The sequence below is a fragment of the Lycorma delicatula genome, chromosome 5 (assembly GCF_047948215.1).
Source record: "Lycorma delicatula isolate Av1 chromosome 5, ASM4794821v1, whole genome shotgun sequence".
In the NCBI taxonomy this organism is placed as follows: Eukaryota; Metazoa; Arthropoda; class Insecta; order Hemiptera; family Fulgoridae; genus Lycorma; species Lycorma delicatula.
The window spans coordinates 194,741-214,491 of NC_134459.1; the positions used below are offsets into that span (position 1 = coordinate 194,741).

At 29.4% G+C, this 19,751-nt stretch overlaps 1 long non-coding RNA gene across 1 annotated transcript; it reads left to right on the forward strand.

Annotated features, from left to right (window-relative positions):
- Positions 1–298: 298 nt before the first annotated feature.
- On the forward strand, positions 299–14,168 carry LOC142324612 (uncharacterized). The gene is made up of 3 exons (XR_012756346.1): positions 299–472; positions 7,660–8,419; positions 13,806–14,168. It is a non-coding gene; the product is annotated as an uncharacterized LOC142324612 (long non-coding RNA).
- Positions 14,169–19,751: the final 5,583 nt, after the last annotated feature.

Genomic DNA, 19,751 nt, shown 5'->3' on the forward strand with positions numbered 1-19,751 from the left:
GCAGGTTTAGCAGTTTCTTCTTCTTCTACTTCTGATTCAAATTTCTTTTGGTCTCCAGAGTTTTCATCCACTATTTCTTCATCCCCCCAGTCATCATCATATTAAAGAAGAGATAATTTAATCGATATAAAAAATAAGAAGGACATTAAAAAATCTTTATTAAGATGTCTAGATAGCAGGACTACTAAACTAAATTTTGTATTCATGTATAGTTCTAATTTATACAAATAGAAGCTGCTCTTTATTTAATTAAACCAAGCAAATTATTTTAACAGGAACTTCATTTTTAAAGCATATTAAGGTCCCTGAGACCTTGATGTTAAATTAGCAAATTAATGGGTCATACACTTTGAAGCGAGTTAGATTTTATTCATTCTATGAAAATATTTTCTAGGCAGTGTTTTGTGATATTATATTATTATATATACAAATTATAAGTTAATTTACAATTAAAAAAAAGACAAATTCTCATGTAAGTTAGATTTCAATAATTTATTTTAGCTGTAGATATTTTATATGGATTAATTTACTAATAAATTTAAGTAATGCTAATTCTTCAACAGTTTAACTAACCAATCTTCAAAATCATCTTGCCAATTTGATATATTTATTTTTTTTAAAGTTTATTAAAGCTGTAAATTTTGAATGTAAATATTTCTATGCAGATTTTAACATAACTGAAAAACTGTCTACAAATCACAAAATTAGGTTTCATTAAAATGTCTATTTTTAGAGGATAAAATTAATTTATTTATAATAATGTTTTGTAAACATTTGAATGAAATGGCATAACTGGTGGATGACTTTTATTGTTGACAACCAATCATTTAAGTTAAAGAAAAAAATTGTTAATGAGAAAGTTTTACAACTATAAAAGGAAATGTTTTAGTATATTATTTTTCTTTTAATCTACAAAAATGAAGTAAAACTTAAAGAATAATATTATCAAAAAAGTAAATTCAAGTAGAGAAAAACAGATTAATTTATAAATAATATTACTCACAGATTCCTCTCCACTGTCCGCTTTCTCTTTAGACACGTCCACATTCATACTGGCAACAACTTTAGGTGGATAAATAAGATCGATAATGCAAACTAATAACTACAAAAAAGTCAACAATTAGTACATATCTCCAAATTAAAAATCAATTAACACTAATCATTGAAAAAAAATTTATTACAACTTAAAAAAACCATAATTACTATAATATGCAAGCTACTTTATAATTTTAACTATCAAACTTTACCTGAACAAGATTTAGAAAGGGCTTATTTTGTAGTGCCAAAAATAATATCCAAAAAAAAAACAATTTTTTCTATAAAAGATGGCAGTGTGCTTCATCATCATTGCTCTACAGTAAAACTGTTCTATCTGTACAACCTACATTGAAATAAAACAAAAAAAATAATCTCCAAACTGGGTCAGACCGACTAAATCTACAAACTTCAATCATTACAGTTCAATTAATTAGAAGTATTATCTGATGCCGAAAATACCATTTCTAGTGAGGATACCTAATTATATAATCTAATCTATTTCTAATATATATATTTATATTCTTGATTTGGGTGTTATTTTCACACTGTCACTAACAACATTAGTAATTGACATGTTTCAGAGTACCTGATTTCTCAAAACTACTTCTAGCACTCTAGTAGCACTTTCAGTGCTAATTGTATGAATTATATATATATATATATATATATATATATATATATATAATATTATTATATATTATAATATATTATTTATTAATTTTATAATATATATAATTTATATATATATATATATATAAATATAATATATATATAAAGTCTTATATATAAGACTTTATATATATAAAGTCTTTTTATGTTTTATAAAGTCTTTTATAAAGTTTTTTTTGTATATGGTAAATAAACCATCAGTTAGTAACCTAAACAAAAAAACAGCAAACTTAATACAACTTTATAAATTTATTTTACAAATCAAAGCTACCCTCACTGCTTGAGAAGCATAACCTCCTTACTGAAAAAAAATTATAACTTTAATACAGCACAATATAGTTTCAAGTGTGATTTTATGGAACTGTAAAATTTGAAAATATGTTTTTGACTATTATGTCTGAATTTAAAATAGATAAAATCATAAATTAATTTTTTTTGTCAGAGAAAACTTTACTCATATCCTGAATGTCATATGTAAGAGATATTTCTGAGAATTTATTAAGATATCAGAACATCTTAATAATATATATTAGTATTACCTTATATAATATATATTCTGATATCAGTAATGTATTACTGATATCAGAATATATATAACTAATTTAAATTTATTTAAAATAAAGCACAAACACCCAATACAAAAAATAATAAAAGTTAAGTAAACAAAATTATTTAACATATTGAAAGTCAAAACAGTTTTTTAAAATGATGCTGCTACAGTCTTACATTAATTTAACAAAAATGATTTTTATTAAATCCAGAACAGTAACTAAAATTAATAATGCTGTATAACTTTTCTTCTTATCTATTTTTTCTGACTCTCGACTAAGATTGTTGTGAAATATATGGAGATCCTTTTTTTATTTAGTGCAGTCCTTGTACTTAAGACCATAGGGAGTTGGACCTAAATGTTTTTACTGAATACCTTTATTTTTTTTTGTTTACATTTTTAACAGTACATAATTATTTAAAAACTGATGGCATATTTAAAATAAAAATCTATCATGGGCAAAGCCAAGGAAGTTATGCCATTGCCAGCTTTTTTGTTTCATTTCTTCTGACATATTTTCTTTGTTTTTACAATCAGTATGTTTATCTGCTTGATAATTTTCTTTATTATTTAACTGAACAATTTGATCAATTCAGTGTTAGAGCACAGACTGCACATATCAGTCAACACTTACACACACTACTGCTATTAGGCTTATCTTGAACATTATCATTTATTATCTCACCTTCCATTATCTCTCACAACTAAACTTGGACAACATTTCAGAAAAACCTTCTATCTGCTAATGATGCAAAAAGGTTGAGTTCTAAGTCATGTTACCAGTTAGACGTTCTTCTGAATTCTTTCTGTTCTGAACTAATCTTATAAACTAAGAACAATGACTATATAGTGCATCCTTACTTATTTGTTTAATAAAATCCAATGTTTGATTTCTTTTATGTTTAACCATCTTCATATTTGTTCATCATCAAATGAACTATATCTGGATATTTTAATTACAGCCAATCAACTTTATTAATTTCTTTACAAAATTTTGCTACAAATTTCTCCCCTCTTTTATACATCCTAAGCCCTCTTCATTTTGAACTCAACTAGATTAAATTTTAACACTCCAATAACAGCAGATTTCAAACAATGTATTTCTTTCTATCAATGGACTGTACATGTTTGAACTATCATACAGAACAATACAATACAAAAAATGGTTAAAAAAACTTTTCTAATACTTAGATCTTCATTTGTTCATTTCTCAATTTTAAAATTATTTTCCATATTTGTTATTATAAGTTCAGTTATGGGGGACAATAAGCAGATTAGAAGTGCTGTTAAAGCATATGCTATTAAATATAAAAATAAATCTCTTTAATGGATCAATTATTTTTAACTGCGTTTACAACTGTAACATTTTTTATAATTTTATAATAAATTTAAACATTTTTATAATATTTTATATATTTTATTTGTTAATAATTTTATATCTGAATATGGTACAGATATATAACTTGTTTCATATGTAAAATAAAATATCAATAGATGTCTACAAAAATACAAAGTTAAAAAAAAATATATAGATAATAATAATTTTTAAAAAAGATAAAAATTCTACTTACCAATCCCAATAAGGCACCTAAAATAATAGTAGCAACAGCAAAAATAATATATGAGCCCCAAGTTGGAAGCCCATATTCTTCCATCAGTCTTGTATGTACAGCCTGCAAAAGATTTAAAGAAAAATGATGAATTGAATGTAGTCACTACAGAAATTAAGCTTGAGAGCAGAATTCCATAAAAAAAAGCTACTAACTATTTTAACAGAAACAATTTTTAGCTAAAATCTGTGACAGTGGTAATTGTGAGAGTTGATTGTGGAGTTTATATTATTTAAATTTACATTTGAATATAAAACCTATTCATAAAAAAAAATTTGGACCTTCAGTTTTCAATAAAAGCATTATTTTTATGATACTGAAGAAAGTACAAGCGGATAGATTTGTGAATATTCCTCTCTTGCACAGTTAGGCAACCCACAATTTTCTGTCAACTTCTGGCAGCAGATATATGTAGGAAGCTATTGTCACCAGTACCATCAAATGTTTCTCATAAAGGTGGCATGTGTTTACTTACAGTCAGCTATACTTATTTTGTCAAGTTGTGATGTATGAGTAAAATGAGTCTTTCACAAGTGCTATGAGTTTTTCATTTTAGGACATTATATGGGTGACCCAAAGCAGTAGATCACAGTTGAATTGCCACTACTTCTAGTGGAAGAGCATCTTCTGATGGGTTTAACTTTTAACATATAACAGCGGTGTCATATTGCAATGTTCCAAAAAGGTTTTTTAATGTCAACTAGTAGGATTTCTCTGGAGCAACAAATTTGGTGTGTATGCTTGTATTCCACAACCAACAACGTGTAGAAAGTTCATCGCTGTATGCGTCTGGAGTATAAACACTTCGATACAACTGGTACAGTACTGGATATGCTGCTGCACTGGATGTGTGCTGAATATGTACTAAGCCAACAGTGGCGTAACTCATAAAGCACTGAAATCATAATTTTTTTAATGACTATTGAATTTCAAAATGAATATGGATCTCCATGACTCTTGACTGTGAAATAAGATCTGCAAACTGTGGCTATTTGAATCACTAGGGAATAATTTCTCTGGTAACTTTTAAAAATAATGCATACGATTATTACTGTACGTGTTACCTGAACTAATTGTATAATAAAATGCCTTGAAAAATATTATTTCTTGATTATGTAGGCAGATTTCCGAAACTTTTTCTGCAATTTCTTACTTAATTTGTAAAAAATCATACTAGTAATAATAAACACAAAAATTAATTAACAATGTCAAGCAAAAGTTTAATTTTCAACCGGTTGATTTTTTGTTTGAACTGACCCCATGGAGTAAAAAGATTTTTTTTTTATAGGGGAGATTACGAAAAACACCAAATGTATATAATTTTTATACAATACAATAAAGTCAAGTAAAATGAATGATATTATAGAATTACTTACGTTACGCTGGCATAGGACAAATATATATGAAGAGGTAGTATAAAATACTAAAAGAATTTAAAAAAGTGTTATATATAACATGTGATGACATAATAGTCGCTGTTAAACACTTAATTGATAGTGATGATATAATTTAATATATTGTAGCAAGACTGGTATAGCAAGCCTGAGTAACGGATTCCTACAGATTATTATGACAGTAGTAGAAAATATAATGGAAGGAATCCAGAAAGAGGCAATAAAAGAGACCCTTTTATTAAAGCTAACACGTCTTTAGCAATTGTCTTTTGTAGACTGCGAGATGTGAGTTGTATGGCAGTTGTGCAAGTTTGGCGGATTTCTGCAAACCAGTCCAGCGAGGATGGTCTATGAGACGAGAGTGAAAGATATCAGTCAGCGAGAGCATTCTATGGGAAGGACAGATGGAGCAAATTTCCAGTGTAAATTAAGTTCAATAAGACAGTAAGATTAAGGTGACACCACGAGTAATTCCAGTAAATAAGAAATACTATCGGCGAGTTACAGTAAAATTATAAGTGAAAGAAATAATGTACTAAATTTTGTTAATAAACTGTTACGGTAGTTTTATTTGTGGACAGCAAAGGTGTATTTGCAAGTGAACTTTATAAGATTGTTTGTTAGTACAAGACTGGTGATTAAAAAGTGTTAAGAAAAGCGGTTTCTTTTGTTGATGGGTCTGAATTCTGGTCTTCTATTTATCTACCTGGAATAAATTACAAACGATTATTTCTTTTAAACTCTGTCTTGTGTGTAATCTCTATTTATTATTTACTACTGACATTTATGACTATTTGATGTGTAATATTATGATTGATTGTTATTCTTTGTTGATTATGTTATGTATTAAATTGTTTGATTTGTTTGTTATTGACATGTAATATTATTATCATTTACTACTGTTTATTATTACTATTATCCTGATTATTTACTGTGGTTGTAATTACTATGATTAATATTTGTTTGTTTACTATTTTTTATTAATTGTTTTACTATTGTCACACCACCACCACCACCATCACCATCATTGATTTGTCTGGTTGAAATTATGAACATTTTAAACCAATAAACTGGAATTATACAAACATTCTAAATTGTCAATCTTTCAATATCCTGATCGAGCCTGTAATATGATTTTTCAACAAATGTTTTATTTATGTTGGAAACATGACAAACATATAATATCAAGAATAAGTTTCCTTTTTTTAACAGAATAATTATATTTTATTCTACATTTTATTAGCTTAAACCACAGTAACTCATTAAATATGATAATTTTCAGATGGATTTATTACTTAATATTTATTATATAATATTACTGCTTTTTACAAATGATATCTGAAGTCACCTTACAATTGACCAATAAAGAAATAGTTGTCAAATTATTTTATTATAATAAATACAGCATATAACTTTTGCATGGAATTAACTAATCTATTTTAATTCGATTATTTTTAATTATCAGGAAATTCAGGTACCTACAATCAATTCAGCAAGACTGGAATTTGACTGTTTGAGTAAATATTAATAAAAGGTGCTTCAATTTTCCACATTAAGTGGGCCACACTCGAAAAAAAAAAATTCTAATTGCCGTACAATTTTTACTGATACTAACAGCAACATATTGCAAAAATAAAATCTTTATTCTAACAAAGAAACTGCTATGAGAAGGTCAAATTAACATATAATATTATATATGTGATTAGAATATTCTAATCACTCTACTTGTGATCTTTGCCATCAGGCTAATCTCTGACCTAAATAAGTAGTTTAAATATGTATTAAAAACAGATTAATCACCTAATCAACAGATAATTACATTATAATTTTTATCATTACAAAAATAATTATAATAAACTAACATGAATGATTGTTTTATTTCTAAACATGCCGTGAACAATTTCTCAGGAGGTAAAATTCCCTAAATACTATCATTTTTATTTTATTTTCCCCGAATCATGGAATAAAAATATACACATACGTAAGGGAAATGCGCCTAATTTGCACCACTGTTTAAGTTGCATTTCAATCATAGCGCCGAAAGGATGTTGCATATAAGGAGGTAACATGTGAACTCAACTCCACTGAGTTGATTGAGATCTGTCTCTCCACTGAGTTCTGTCACCCTCATATGCATAATAGCTCCGCTATAAAAAAAAAACATTGTAAAATTGTCTTCTTTTGTTATTTTTATGTGTTAAAGTGCTGACAACACCCTGTTGTGAGTAAAATTTCTATATAGTCTTAAAGTGGTTAGACATAGCAGTAAAATAACCTCAAATTTGATAGAAAATTTTCATTCTAACCTATGACAACTCAGAACTTATACAATCTGCCTAAATTGCACCAAGTTTTTGGGTGGTACAATTTAAGCTTACATGTATTTTTTTTATTTCAGATGGCAAACAAAGGCAGAAAGTACAGCCTACGGCTAGAAAAAGATACGGAGAGGGCAAATCTGCAAATAACAAAGGAGATACTGGGCTTAACGCCATTTGTAGAACATATAAAGTACTAAAGAAAACCTTGAAATGGAGCTTGAAGGGAAAAATAACTTTGCTATAATGTTAATTTTTTTCTGGTAGCTCCAGAAGTAGCCTCCTGAAAATAAAAAATCAATTAATTCAGTATATTTCAGAACTAGGAAAAATGTTTTTTGGTCTTTGTAAATGATTTAAAAGAATTGGCTTTCAAAATGGCTGAAGCCAATTCTATCCTCATTGATTCAACTAACAATTTAAAATTGGGACAAGTGGTATTACTCATTTACATCTAGATACTCAAAGTTGACTTTACGGAAACAAGAGGCTATCTTTTTTTGATACTTGTACAAGTTATTTTAAGTATAAAACCAAAACCTTAGGTTTTTAACTAATATGTTCTAACATTTTAAGAAATCTCATTTACTTATTTATTAATCTGAGAACAAATTGTTTTTTATATTTATTTGACAAAATAAAATTTCTTTTTTATTTATGGTTTATTTATTTTCCGGAAGAACAATTTAAAAAAACTGTGCATTTTAGGCATATGACTGCTGCAATTTAAACATGCAAGGTGCAATTAAAGAAAGTTTTTCTCATTATATAATTATTAATGACTCAAGACATTTTTCAGGTTTTCCTATATCTTATAACATGGACATATTATTTCATAAGGTAAGAGTTTTAATTAAGCATAAAAGTTTTTTTATAGAAGTTTTTAATGCCAAAAAATAAAAGGCCATTCTAAAGTGGTGCAATATAGGCATACTTCTTCTACTCACACTAAAGTAATGACTTTAGTAAATGTGTGTAGATATAGTGTAAAATATTGACATACATATGTAATACATATTTATGTGGATGATTAAATTTAAATAGTAAATTCATAATTCTGTAGTTTTTACTGTGTTATGCATATAATTTTCTTCTATTTTTACTATTGTTTCAAGAGTAGAAAATTATTATTATAAAAAAGACATATTCTGTAAAATTTTAATAACCTACTTTTGGCACTGTTTACAAGGAATACAACCACAATAAAATGTAAAAATGAAAAACAATATTTTACATGATAAATTTGAAATAATAAGATTACTTGTGTTAAATATTGTAATGTATACATCTCCATAATTTATTTTAGATTTAATCTGTAATTTAAAGTATTGTAATGATTTTTTTTTTAGAACATTGTTAATTTTTCTGCAAATTAATATTTGCTGACTTGCTTTTTACATTTTCTTTAATTACTAATTAACTCTACTATAAATTCATAAATATATTTAATTTGGATTTTCATGGCCAAAATCTTCTAAAAATTGTATATTTATTTCAAAAAAGCATTTTATTTAATTACTTGACAGAAGAATAAAATATAATGTTACACTGATACTAACTACATTTTTGAATTGCATTCATTTTAAAGTGATTGTTGAAAATATTCTAATTAATTACTGTTGACATTAGAATTTAAAACATTTTTTTATAATATTTGCATTTACTAGAAAACTTGTTTTCATTTATAAGAATCATTTGTAAATTTTTTTTTTTTTTTTTTTTTTTGTCTTCAGTCATTTGACTGGTTTGATGCAGCTCTCCAAGATTCCCTATCTAGTGCTAGTCGTTTCATTTCAGTATACCCTCTACATCCTACATCCCCAACAATTTGTTTTACATACTCCAAACGTGGCCTGCCTACACAATTTTTCCCTTCTACCTGTCCTTCCAATATTAAAGCGACTATTCCAGGATGCCTTAGTATGTGGCCTATAAGTCTGTCTCTTCTTTTAACTATATTTTTCCAAATGCTTCTTTCTTCATCTATTTGCCGCAATACCTCTTCATTTGTCACTTTATCCACCCATCTGATTTTTAACATTCTCCTATAGCACCACATTTCAAAAGCTTCTAATCTTTTCTTCTCAGATACTCCGATTGTCCAAGTTTCACTTCCATATAAAGCGACACTCCAAACATACACTTTCAAAAATCTTTTCCTGACATTTAAATTAATTTTTGATGTAAACAAATTATATTTCTTACTGAAGGCTCGTTTAGCTTGTGCTATTCGGCATTTTATATCGCTCCTGCTTCGTCCATCTTTAGTAATTCTACTTCCCAAATAACAAAATTCTTCTACCTCCGTAATCTTTTCTCCTCCTATTTTCACATTCAGTGGTCCATCTTTGTTATTTCTACTACATTTCATTACTTTTGTTTTGTTCTTGTTTATTTTCATGCGATAGTTCTTGCGTAGGACTTCATCTATGCCGTTCATTGTTTCTTCTAAATCCTTTTTATTCTCGGCTAGAATTACTATATCATCAACAAATCGTAGCATCTTTACCTTTTCACCTTGTACTGTTACTCCGAATCTAAATTGTTCTTTAACATCATTAACTGCTAGTTCCATGTAAAGATTAAAAAGTAACGGAGACAGGGAACACCCTTGTTGGACTCCCTTTCTTTTTACGGCTTCTTTCTTATGTTCTTCAATTGCTACTGTTGCTGTTTGGTTCCTGTACATGTTAGCAATTGTTCTTCTATCTCTGTATTTGAACCCTAATTTTTTTAAAATGCTGAACATTTTATTCCAGTCTACGTTATCGAAAGCCTTTTCTAGGTCTATAAACGCCAAGTATGTTGGTTTGTTTTTCTTTAATCTTCTTTCTACTATTAATCTCAGGCCTAAAATTGCTTCCCTTGTCCCTATACTTTTCCTGAAACCAAATTGGTCTTCTCCTAACACTTCTTCCACTCTCCTCTCAATTCTTCTGTATAAAATTCTAGTTAAGATTTTTGATGCATGACTAGTTAAACTAATTGTTCTGTATTCTTCACATTTATCTGCCCCTGCTTTCTTTGGTATCATAACTATAACACTTTTTTTGAAGTCTGATGGAAATTCCCCATTTTCATAAATATTACACACCAGTTTGTATAATCTATCAATCGCTTCCTCACCTGCACTGCGCAGTAATTCTACAGGTATTCCGTCTATTCCAGGAGCCTTTCTGCCATTTAAATCTTTTAATGCTCTCTTAAATTCAGATCACAGTATTGTTTCTCCCATTTCATCCTCCTCAACTTCCTCTTCTTCCTCTATAACACCATTTTCTAATTCATTTCCTCCGTATAACTCTTCAATATATTCCACCCATCTATCGACTTTACCTTTCGTATTATATATTGGTGTACCATCTTTGTTTAACACATTATTAGATTTTAATTTATGTACCCCAAAATTTTCCTTAACTTTCCTGTATGCTCCGTCTATTTTACCAATGTTCATTTCTCTTTCCACTTCTGAACACTTTTCTTTAATCCACTCTTCTTTCACCAGTTTGCACTTCCTGTTTATAGCATTTCTTAATTTCCGATAGTTCCTTTTACTTTCTTCATCACTAGCATTCTTATATTTTCTACGTTCATCCATCAGCTGCAATATATCGTCTGAAACCCAAGGTTTTCTACCGGTTCTCTTTATTCCGCCTAAGTTTGCTTCTGCTGATTTAAGAATTTCCTTTTTAACATTCTCCCATTCTTCTTCTACATTTTCTACCTTATCTTTTTTACTCAGACCTCTTGCGATGTCCTCCTCAAAAATCTTCTTTACCTCCTCTTCCTCAAGCTTCTCTAAATTCCACCGATTCATCTGACACCTTTTCTTCAGGTTTTTAAACCCCAATCTACATTTCATTATCACCAAATTATGGTCGCTATCAATGTCTGCTCCAGGGTAAGTTTTGCAGTCAACGAGTTGATTTCTAAATCTTTGCTTAACCATGATATAATCTATCTGATACCTTCCAGTATCGCCTGGCTTTTTCCAAGTGTATATTCTTCTATTATGATTTTTAAATTGGGTGTTGGCAATTACTAAATTATACTTCGTGCAAAATTCTATAAGTCGGTCCCCTCTTTCATTCCTTTTGCCCAGCCCGTATTCACCCACTATATTTCCTTCCTTGCCTTTTCCAATGCTTGCATTCCAATCTCCAACTATTATTAAATTTTCATCTCCTTTTACGCGTTTAATTGCTTCATCAATCTCTTCGTATACACACTCTACCTCATCATCATCATGGGCGCTTGTAGGCATATAGACGTTAACAATCGTTGTCGGTTTAGGTTTTGATTTTATCCTTATTACAATGATTCTATCGCTATGCATTTTGAAATACTCCACTTTCCTCCCTATCTTCTTGTTCATCACGAAACCTACTCCTGCCTGCCCATTATTTGACGCTGAGTTAATTACTCTAAAATCACCTGACCAAAAGTCGCCTTCCTCTTCCCACCGAACCTCACTAATTCCTACTATATCCACATTTGTTCTACCCATTTCCCTTTTTAAATTTTCTAGCCTACCAACCTTTTTCAAGCTTCTAACATTCCACGCTCCGACTCGTAGAATGTTATTTTTTAATTTTCTGGTGACCCCTTCCTTAGTAGTCCCCACCCGGAGATCCGAACGGGGGACTATTTTACCTCCGGAATATTTTACCAAGGAAGGCGCCTCCATTATTACTATGTGAAAATGCAGAGAGCCACATTTTCTTGGAAAAAAAAAGCAGCTGTAGTTTTCCATTGCTTTCAGCTGCGCAGTACTCAGAGGACTGAGTGATGTTGATACGGCCGTTTAAGTCGTCCTGACTCACGCCCCTAACAACTACTGAAAGAGCTGCTGCCCTCTTTCAGGAATCATTCCTTAGTCTGGCTCTCAACAGATACCTCTCCGATATGGTTGCACCTTCGGTCCAGCTACTCTGTATCCCTGAGCACTCAAGCCCCCTCACCAACGGCAAAGTCTCATGATTCATAGAGGAGAATTTGTAAATTATTAGTTTTAAATTACTTACTCTAATTCTTCAAATTTATGAAATGCAGCAAAAAATGTGTATATGTAATTTAATAGACGTACAAGGAAGTCGTGTAGTGTCCACATCGATTTTTTGTTTGTTTTATAAAGTATTATTCGTGAAGAAGGTAACAAATTTTTAGCACACCTAAATTCTACTGATGAAATAAAAAAGAAAATTCATATAAACATAGCTTTGGAAACGCTTCGTTAATGAGGGGGTTTTGTAATATTGAATATTTTGTTTCGTTTAATACCTAGGTAAAATCTACTCTTACTTCAACGTTTTATTCGACCGAATTTCAAATTTTAAGTTTGTTATACCGACTGTCTGACTGGCTGAGTGACTGATAATGAGATTTATTTCTTCTCGCTCGATCTTTACCCCGACTACCCCTTTTCAAATAATATTATTTATTGCGTCGGCTAAACTGTAACTTCCTTTATGAGACATTATTTGTCTGCTAATGTTACGATATTAACACTGTTGATTATATTGTGTCCCCATGTCATCTACTTTGAAATTCAGCCTGTGTTGAATGTAAACGCTTTTATCTGTGTTCGTAATAGGTAATACCATTTTTTTTAAATTTCTGAACCAAATTGTTAAAATCTTACGTTTGTAAGATTTAAACGAACGCTTTAAACAATTATTACTTCAGAAATGTTTAATGAATATCTTCTTAGATTAATTTTTAAAATAATAATAATAATTACTGTTATTTTGAAAATTATGTTACTATGAAGATAAAAGTTAATTATTTTATTACGTTATTTTGAAAATAAAATTTTTGGATTGTCTTAGGTAATTATTTTTTTATTACTTTTATTTTGAAAAAATTGCATACTTTTATAGAATTAACAATGTTAATCCTACCCTACTAAAGGGCATTTGTATGTGTGTCTGTCTGTCTGTTGTGTGTCCGTCCCCCTTAGCTAACCACATAAAACACCAGTAGTCCGAGTGATCTCATACCGTACAACAATAAGTAATAATGTGCTCAAATAACGGGCACTGGAATGTACCGATCGCTAGCGGAAAATCCCGATTTGTTAGTACATGTTCGTGGTGGTCAGGTGTATACTTGTTATATTACTATATATTTATTACTTGTACTTTTTATTATTTATACCTGTAATATATATTTATTTCTTTAATCGAAACACATATGCGAAATATATTTTTTAAATTATGTTTTGCAGTTAAGAAGAATTCGATTGTCTTATGTTTAAGAAACTTTAGCGTAAAGATGGCTTATCCGATGGAACGAAACTTGTCGTTAGAGAAATGGAGAATAATGTTTTAAAGTGCAAAATTTAAACTGGAGATAAGCAAGATGAACAGTGTTTACGCCAAGAATAACTTTGATTGATGAGAGAACAAAAGGGGTTTCATTGAAGAGACTTCAGTTTCCTGTGCTATTAGCTTTTTGCAGAATTTCGGATGGTCTAGTCTGATAAGTGGAACGGTGATTTTTATTTATTGAAGAGAAGAGTTTTTTAAATATAATAAAAGAATTGCCTCGAGGTTTTTTGTTTGTACGCTTATTAATAAATTTCTTTTATATTTATAAATAAAATTAAACTATACTCTACATCATTTCGTAACTTATCCTTTATCTTTATTTTTACTTTTTTTTTCTGAGCCTCCTCCAAAATAAATACAACGCCTATGTCTCTTTTTTTTTAGCCTCCGAGGATGAATGAGGATGATATGTATAAATATAAATAAAGTGTGGTCTTGTACAGTCTCAGCTCGACCGTTCCTGAGATGTGTGGTTAATTGAATCCCAACCACCAAAGAACACCGGTACCCGCGATCTAGTATTCAAATACGAATTTAATTAACTAACTGCCTTCACTAGGAACCGGTCTAAACCAGATTTAATTGGGAAGATTTGCTGATAATTCTTTTACTTTTTCTTGATCAATTTTCATTATTAAAAAAAAAAAATTACACAAGAGGTAATCAATTTTGGAGACGTAATAGTCCCATTCTGAGACGCCGCCCACCAGGGCAGGCGTTTTTTATCTTTAGTGCATACACCAAAGAAAAAAATGTAAAAAATTAAATAAATAAAAAATAAAATAAAAATAGATGATGAAATCTTAAGATTTCATCATCCTTTCTAGATACTCTTAACTCCTTATGCACAATAACACCAACTCCATTTTTTACCTTTTCCCCACCACTCCAATACAGAGCAAATTGATATATTTGGATAGGTTTGTGAATTGCATTGCTCCATCCATCTCTCAGCAATTATCTAAAAGGTGTGTGGCCTTGCAGCATTTGTTGATGAAGGTGTTGACAGGTCTTGAAAATCTCAATAATTGGTTTGGAAGGTGAATATGTTTGTATTTTATATAGGTATGTGAGAATTATGTGTAGAATGTCTGTCATGATATTTTTGTATGTCTACATTTGGAAGATTTATAGACAAGATTGCTTGGCACCCAGCTTTTTTAAGATAACATCTACAATTATAATTAAAAAAACAAGTAAATAACCACACTTAAATACAATTAGTATTTGAGTATGGCTCAAAGAAATGTAATATTTACTGCTAGTAAAGAATATAAAAAGCTGCTATAGAAAGTGGTTTTTATCTTAAATTTCAAATTTATTTATCACAAATAATAGAAAATTCACTTTCATTTTTTAAAAATAATTACTGAAAAAGTTCTACAGTATTTTATAGATTTCTCAAGTTTGAACACTTTCTTGATGAGAGTAATAATAACTAACAATCTCTTCTGATTAATGATATTCGTACTAAATAATTTTAATTTTATTTTTGAAAACTTATTGAATTATCTTTTGAACAATATATTTAATTTTCTTAACATAAAATTAAAACAATTATACATAATTTAAAAAAAAAGTATAACAAAAGTACTGAAAATTATAAATCTAGTTTGGCAACATTCTAGTAAGTATCATTCAGTAAAGTATTAAACAGGAAAAAATGAAAGTAAAGTAAAAAGAGAAGAGGAGACTTAGACATTAAAGAAGAAAGAAATTATAAAGAAAGATGTAAGGAATAGGAAAAATATTCAGTAAGTAAAATAATACAAATTTACAGAAATGGAAGAATTGTACAAATTTATGGCATTATGGCACATCATTTTGATGTGTTTAATATTTTATTTTGTTTACTTTTCTATTGTTTTGTATGTAAAGTCTTAAAATATCCATCTTAATAGTAAATTATATAATGTTAGGGATACAGACACAATTAGTTAGGTACTTACATTAGTAGAGAGAATTCTGTATACTTTATTCTTATTAAAAAGTACAAACGGTAGGTAATATGTAGGCGGTTAAAATCCATTAAAAGTTTTACTTTTAGCTAGCTACTTGAACCTTAGGTAGCAGCATCACAAATCAATATCAGGAATATTATCTACTCGCTCAAGTAAAGGATTACCACCGCATAACCCTCCAGTGGGGGTCTGGGTGAATGGTGTACAATGTAGTCAGATAATTCTACAGGTCATACAATTTTAGTAATGGAAGACTGTTTTGATTAAGAAAGAAAGGTTAAATCTGTTTTCAGGTAGCTGTTAAATATATAAAGAATAGAGATTAATCGGAGCTTACATTTGAGCTGAAGTTGTTGATCATTAATAGGCACATCCCATCCTAGGTACCATAATTGCTCAAGGAAATGAAAACGGAAACTCAGTGTCTACAGGAAGCTTGAAATACTCCTTTTGATAGGGCTGTTTTTCTTATTATGTGTTTCACTACTGATAGATGGACTGGATTTTTATTTATTCAGTCTCTTTATTGATACTGGATCTATTCCTCCCCTGGAGTGTCTAATAGGTTTTGTCTGATCGCTAACCGGGTCTGTGCTGTGGATATGGACACTTTAGATAAATTTAACCGGTATAGTCTCAAAAATACAACCGAGGGATAAAGAATGCATCGAGAAATAAGTACTAGGGAACCTGAAACTGTTTATAATGTTTATTTCTTTTAACAGAGTGCTTTAGAGTAACAGTATTTAAAATAATTTTTAAAAGGGGAGATGAAAGGGAATGAAAAAGATTTATATTCCAGAAGATGAAGGAAAAGGAATAAGAGATGTAACAATAAAAATAATGCTATAAAGAATAAAACAAATGGGGGTTTACAATTACAACTACCAAACATAAATTAAAACTTAGCGAGAGAATGAACTACATAAATATAATTACTGCGAATAAGTTTTCACATATAAATAATAAAATATGATAGGAAATTTATTGTAATTAATGGACATTGAAAGATATCACTTATATTTTTTATACTCATTATTTTCCTCACATTTCCCTAACAGTTGAAGTCTGTTACATATCAAAATCCCATTTTGATTTATAAAATATTTTTGACAAAGTGAAAAATACAATGGAAAAACATTTCTCTCTTTTCCTAGTATGCCTGGTGTTGGATGCTCATTCTTCGTCACTTGCAGTCTTACACTCAAAGTCACTTAGTGATAACTGTATTTTATAGCGAATAAAAAATTCCAAGCCTTACTGGAATTTGAATTTTCTGCCAGCCTTTCTGGTAAATTATCAGGTATTAAGTTATTTATGGCAGCTTGTGGACACCCTCAGTAAAGAATAATTTATTTAACTACAGATGTAAGAGCAGAAATTTAGCGGAAACAAATTCTGTTGATATTTATAAACTGACATAATAATTATTATAGAGTTTACATTATTCTCTATATATTATTAATTAGGTAATGAGATGGTTATTAAAAATGTGTCAATTTTAAACATAAAGACCGAGGAGGATATGGTTTCTTTAATAATTATTTAACCTGGTCGCAAAAAGCAAAGGTACAAGTAGAAGGGACTTCTCCCTTTAGACAAAATAGTTCACCTAAGTAATGCGTTTATTAATTTTAATTTATTCAGTGCGCGAATTCAGAATGTATTTGGAATACATTTTTTTGCATAGTTTTTTTGTTTACAAAAAAAAATGCAGTTTTTTTATTTTATTTTTCAAAAGGGAATATTATGAAAAATATAAATGAGTAAGAAAACTGGATTTTGCTATCAAAAACGGTGAAAAACATTTCACGATATATATATATTACAGATTTTTACAACAGTCGTAATTACAAAATTTTAGCATCCTACGGCTAATTATTTTTGAGTTAGGCGAGATACATGCGTAAATATACGTACATACGGACGTCACGCCGTAATTAGTTAAAATGGATTCAGGGATGGTCAAAATGGATATTTGCGTTGAAATCTAAAAACCTAAATTTTTCGTGATCTTCCTTTACTTCGTACAAGGAAGTAAAAAGGGACCCGCAAACAATGCCAAATGTAAATAAAAAAAAAATAAAAAAATCATTTAATATCTGGAATCATCGAAGGTTATTTAAAATCAGATTAAGATCGCTATACTTTAAAACCGCCTTGAAATTTTCAAATCTGGTACGAATACGCATTTTGTTTCACTCTAGTTTGACACAAACAAGGATCCAATGTGAATCTTAATATGAAGCGATTTAACGTGAAATAAATCATTATGAAAATTGTCATTATTGCCATCGTCAGCTGCTGAACTGCTGGAATAATAGGGAACTTATTTTCGGATAATGTACGTGGAGCCATTTAAGCGCTATTAGTGAAAATATCTTGAACTTCAAAATGGAGTTTTTCTTAGTCGACGTTCTTTGTCGGACATTTTTTGCAGTTTAGTTAATGAAGTAACGGTTGATAATAATAACAACGCTTATTATTTTACTTTAAAAAGAAGCGCATCATTACAAAAATATCGTACAATAAATAAATTCCAGGTGTGGAATATTCCTTTAAGGTTCCAGGTTAACCTCTAAGCTTTGTAAGTTTCCTCATATAAGAGATGCAGTATATCCTGTGAGTTTTAATGTATTCACCAAAGAGAGAAATGATCTGTTTAATTTTTAAGGAAAACGTTTTAAATTTTTTGTGGTGGAAGTGACATCTCCACTTTCATTCTTGATAATTAATTTTTATAGCCGCCGATACTCTTGTGCAGATTTTACAAAACTTGCTGGACTGTTACAACTTTTATCCGATGCAAAATTCACTCGTTTGTTATTAAGAAAATAAAGTTCACCCGTATGGACCTACTTTTAATCATAAATCATTTTCAGGCTTGATTTTTTTTATTGCGACTAGTAAATAAGTTATTGCAGAACATAATTTACTTTATTATTATTTATTATAATGAATATTAAGAAATTAGATCGGATGTCTTAATATTAACATTAATGAAATAAATCAAATTAATAATGTATTACAAGGGAAATCCAATAATAAAACATTAAACATCTCAAAGATTTTTTTAAAATTCCAGATCTATTTGCGAAGGATTTTTTTAATCATCGTCTATTCCGTACGAATTGAAATAATAAATAAGTAGTCAGACACCGACTCAGAGAAAATACATTATTCAAAAAGCTTAATCGTTTTAAATGTAACCGTTACTTCTCGTTCTTGTTCAGTTCTAAAACTTAATGATATAGTAAAACTTAATAAATATAGAAAGCATTAAACAAACGATTACGTGATGCAAGATATCCGATAGCCAAAATAGAAGACAGATTACAGTAAACTGTATGATGTTAGCATATTTTGAAGGCTTACCTTCCTTTGTTTAATAATTAAAACTCAAAAAATGTCTACTCTCAAATTTGTATCGTTATAAGATTGTTTCCTGGAATCAAAATTTCTCCTTATAATTTTCACAATCTTATGAAAAATTTATTCAAGTTCTTAATAGTAACGTTAAACGTTTTGATGATATATTTATTCAAGAATATCAATCCGGATCAAATAAACCGTTAGAAAAATTAAGAAAATATATAGGAGATAACCTAATCATTTCAAACGATGAACCTACCTCAACGGCTGGAGCTCCTGCCCGGAGAGTACGTATATTGTGCCAAGGAAAAGGAAAGACCATCACAAAAATATTTCTCTTGCAATAGTTTTACTTGAAAATCACACTCCAATATTATTTCTCGGGAGCGAGCTGTATATGATCCGCTACAGTTTGCACAGTTTTCATCTTCTTGGCATTTTGTATCGTTCATATTGCTATTTCAATTGTCGGGCAAGGTATTGTCGTGCGGCCATATTCTTGTCATTTGA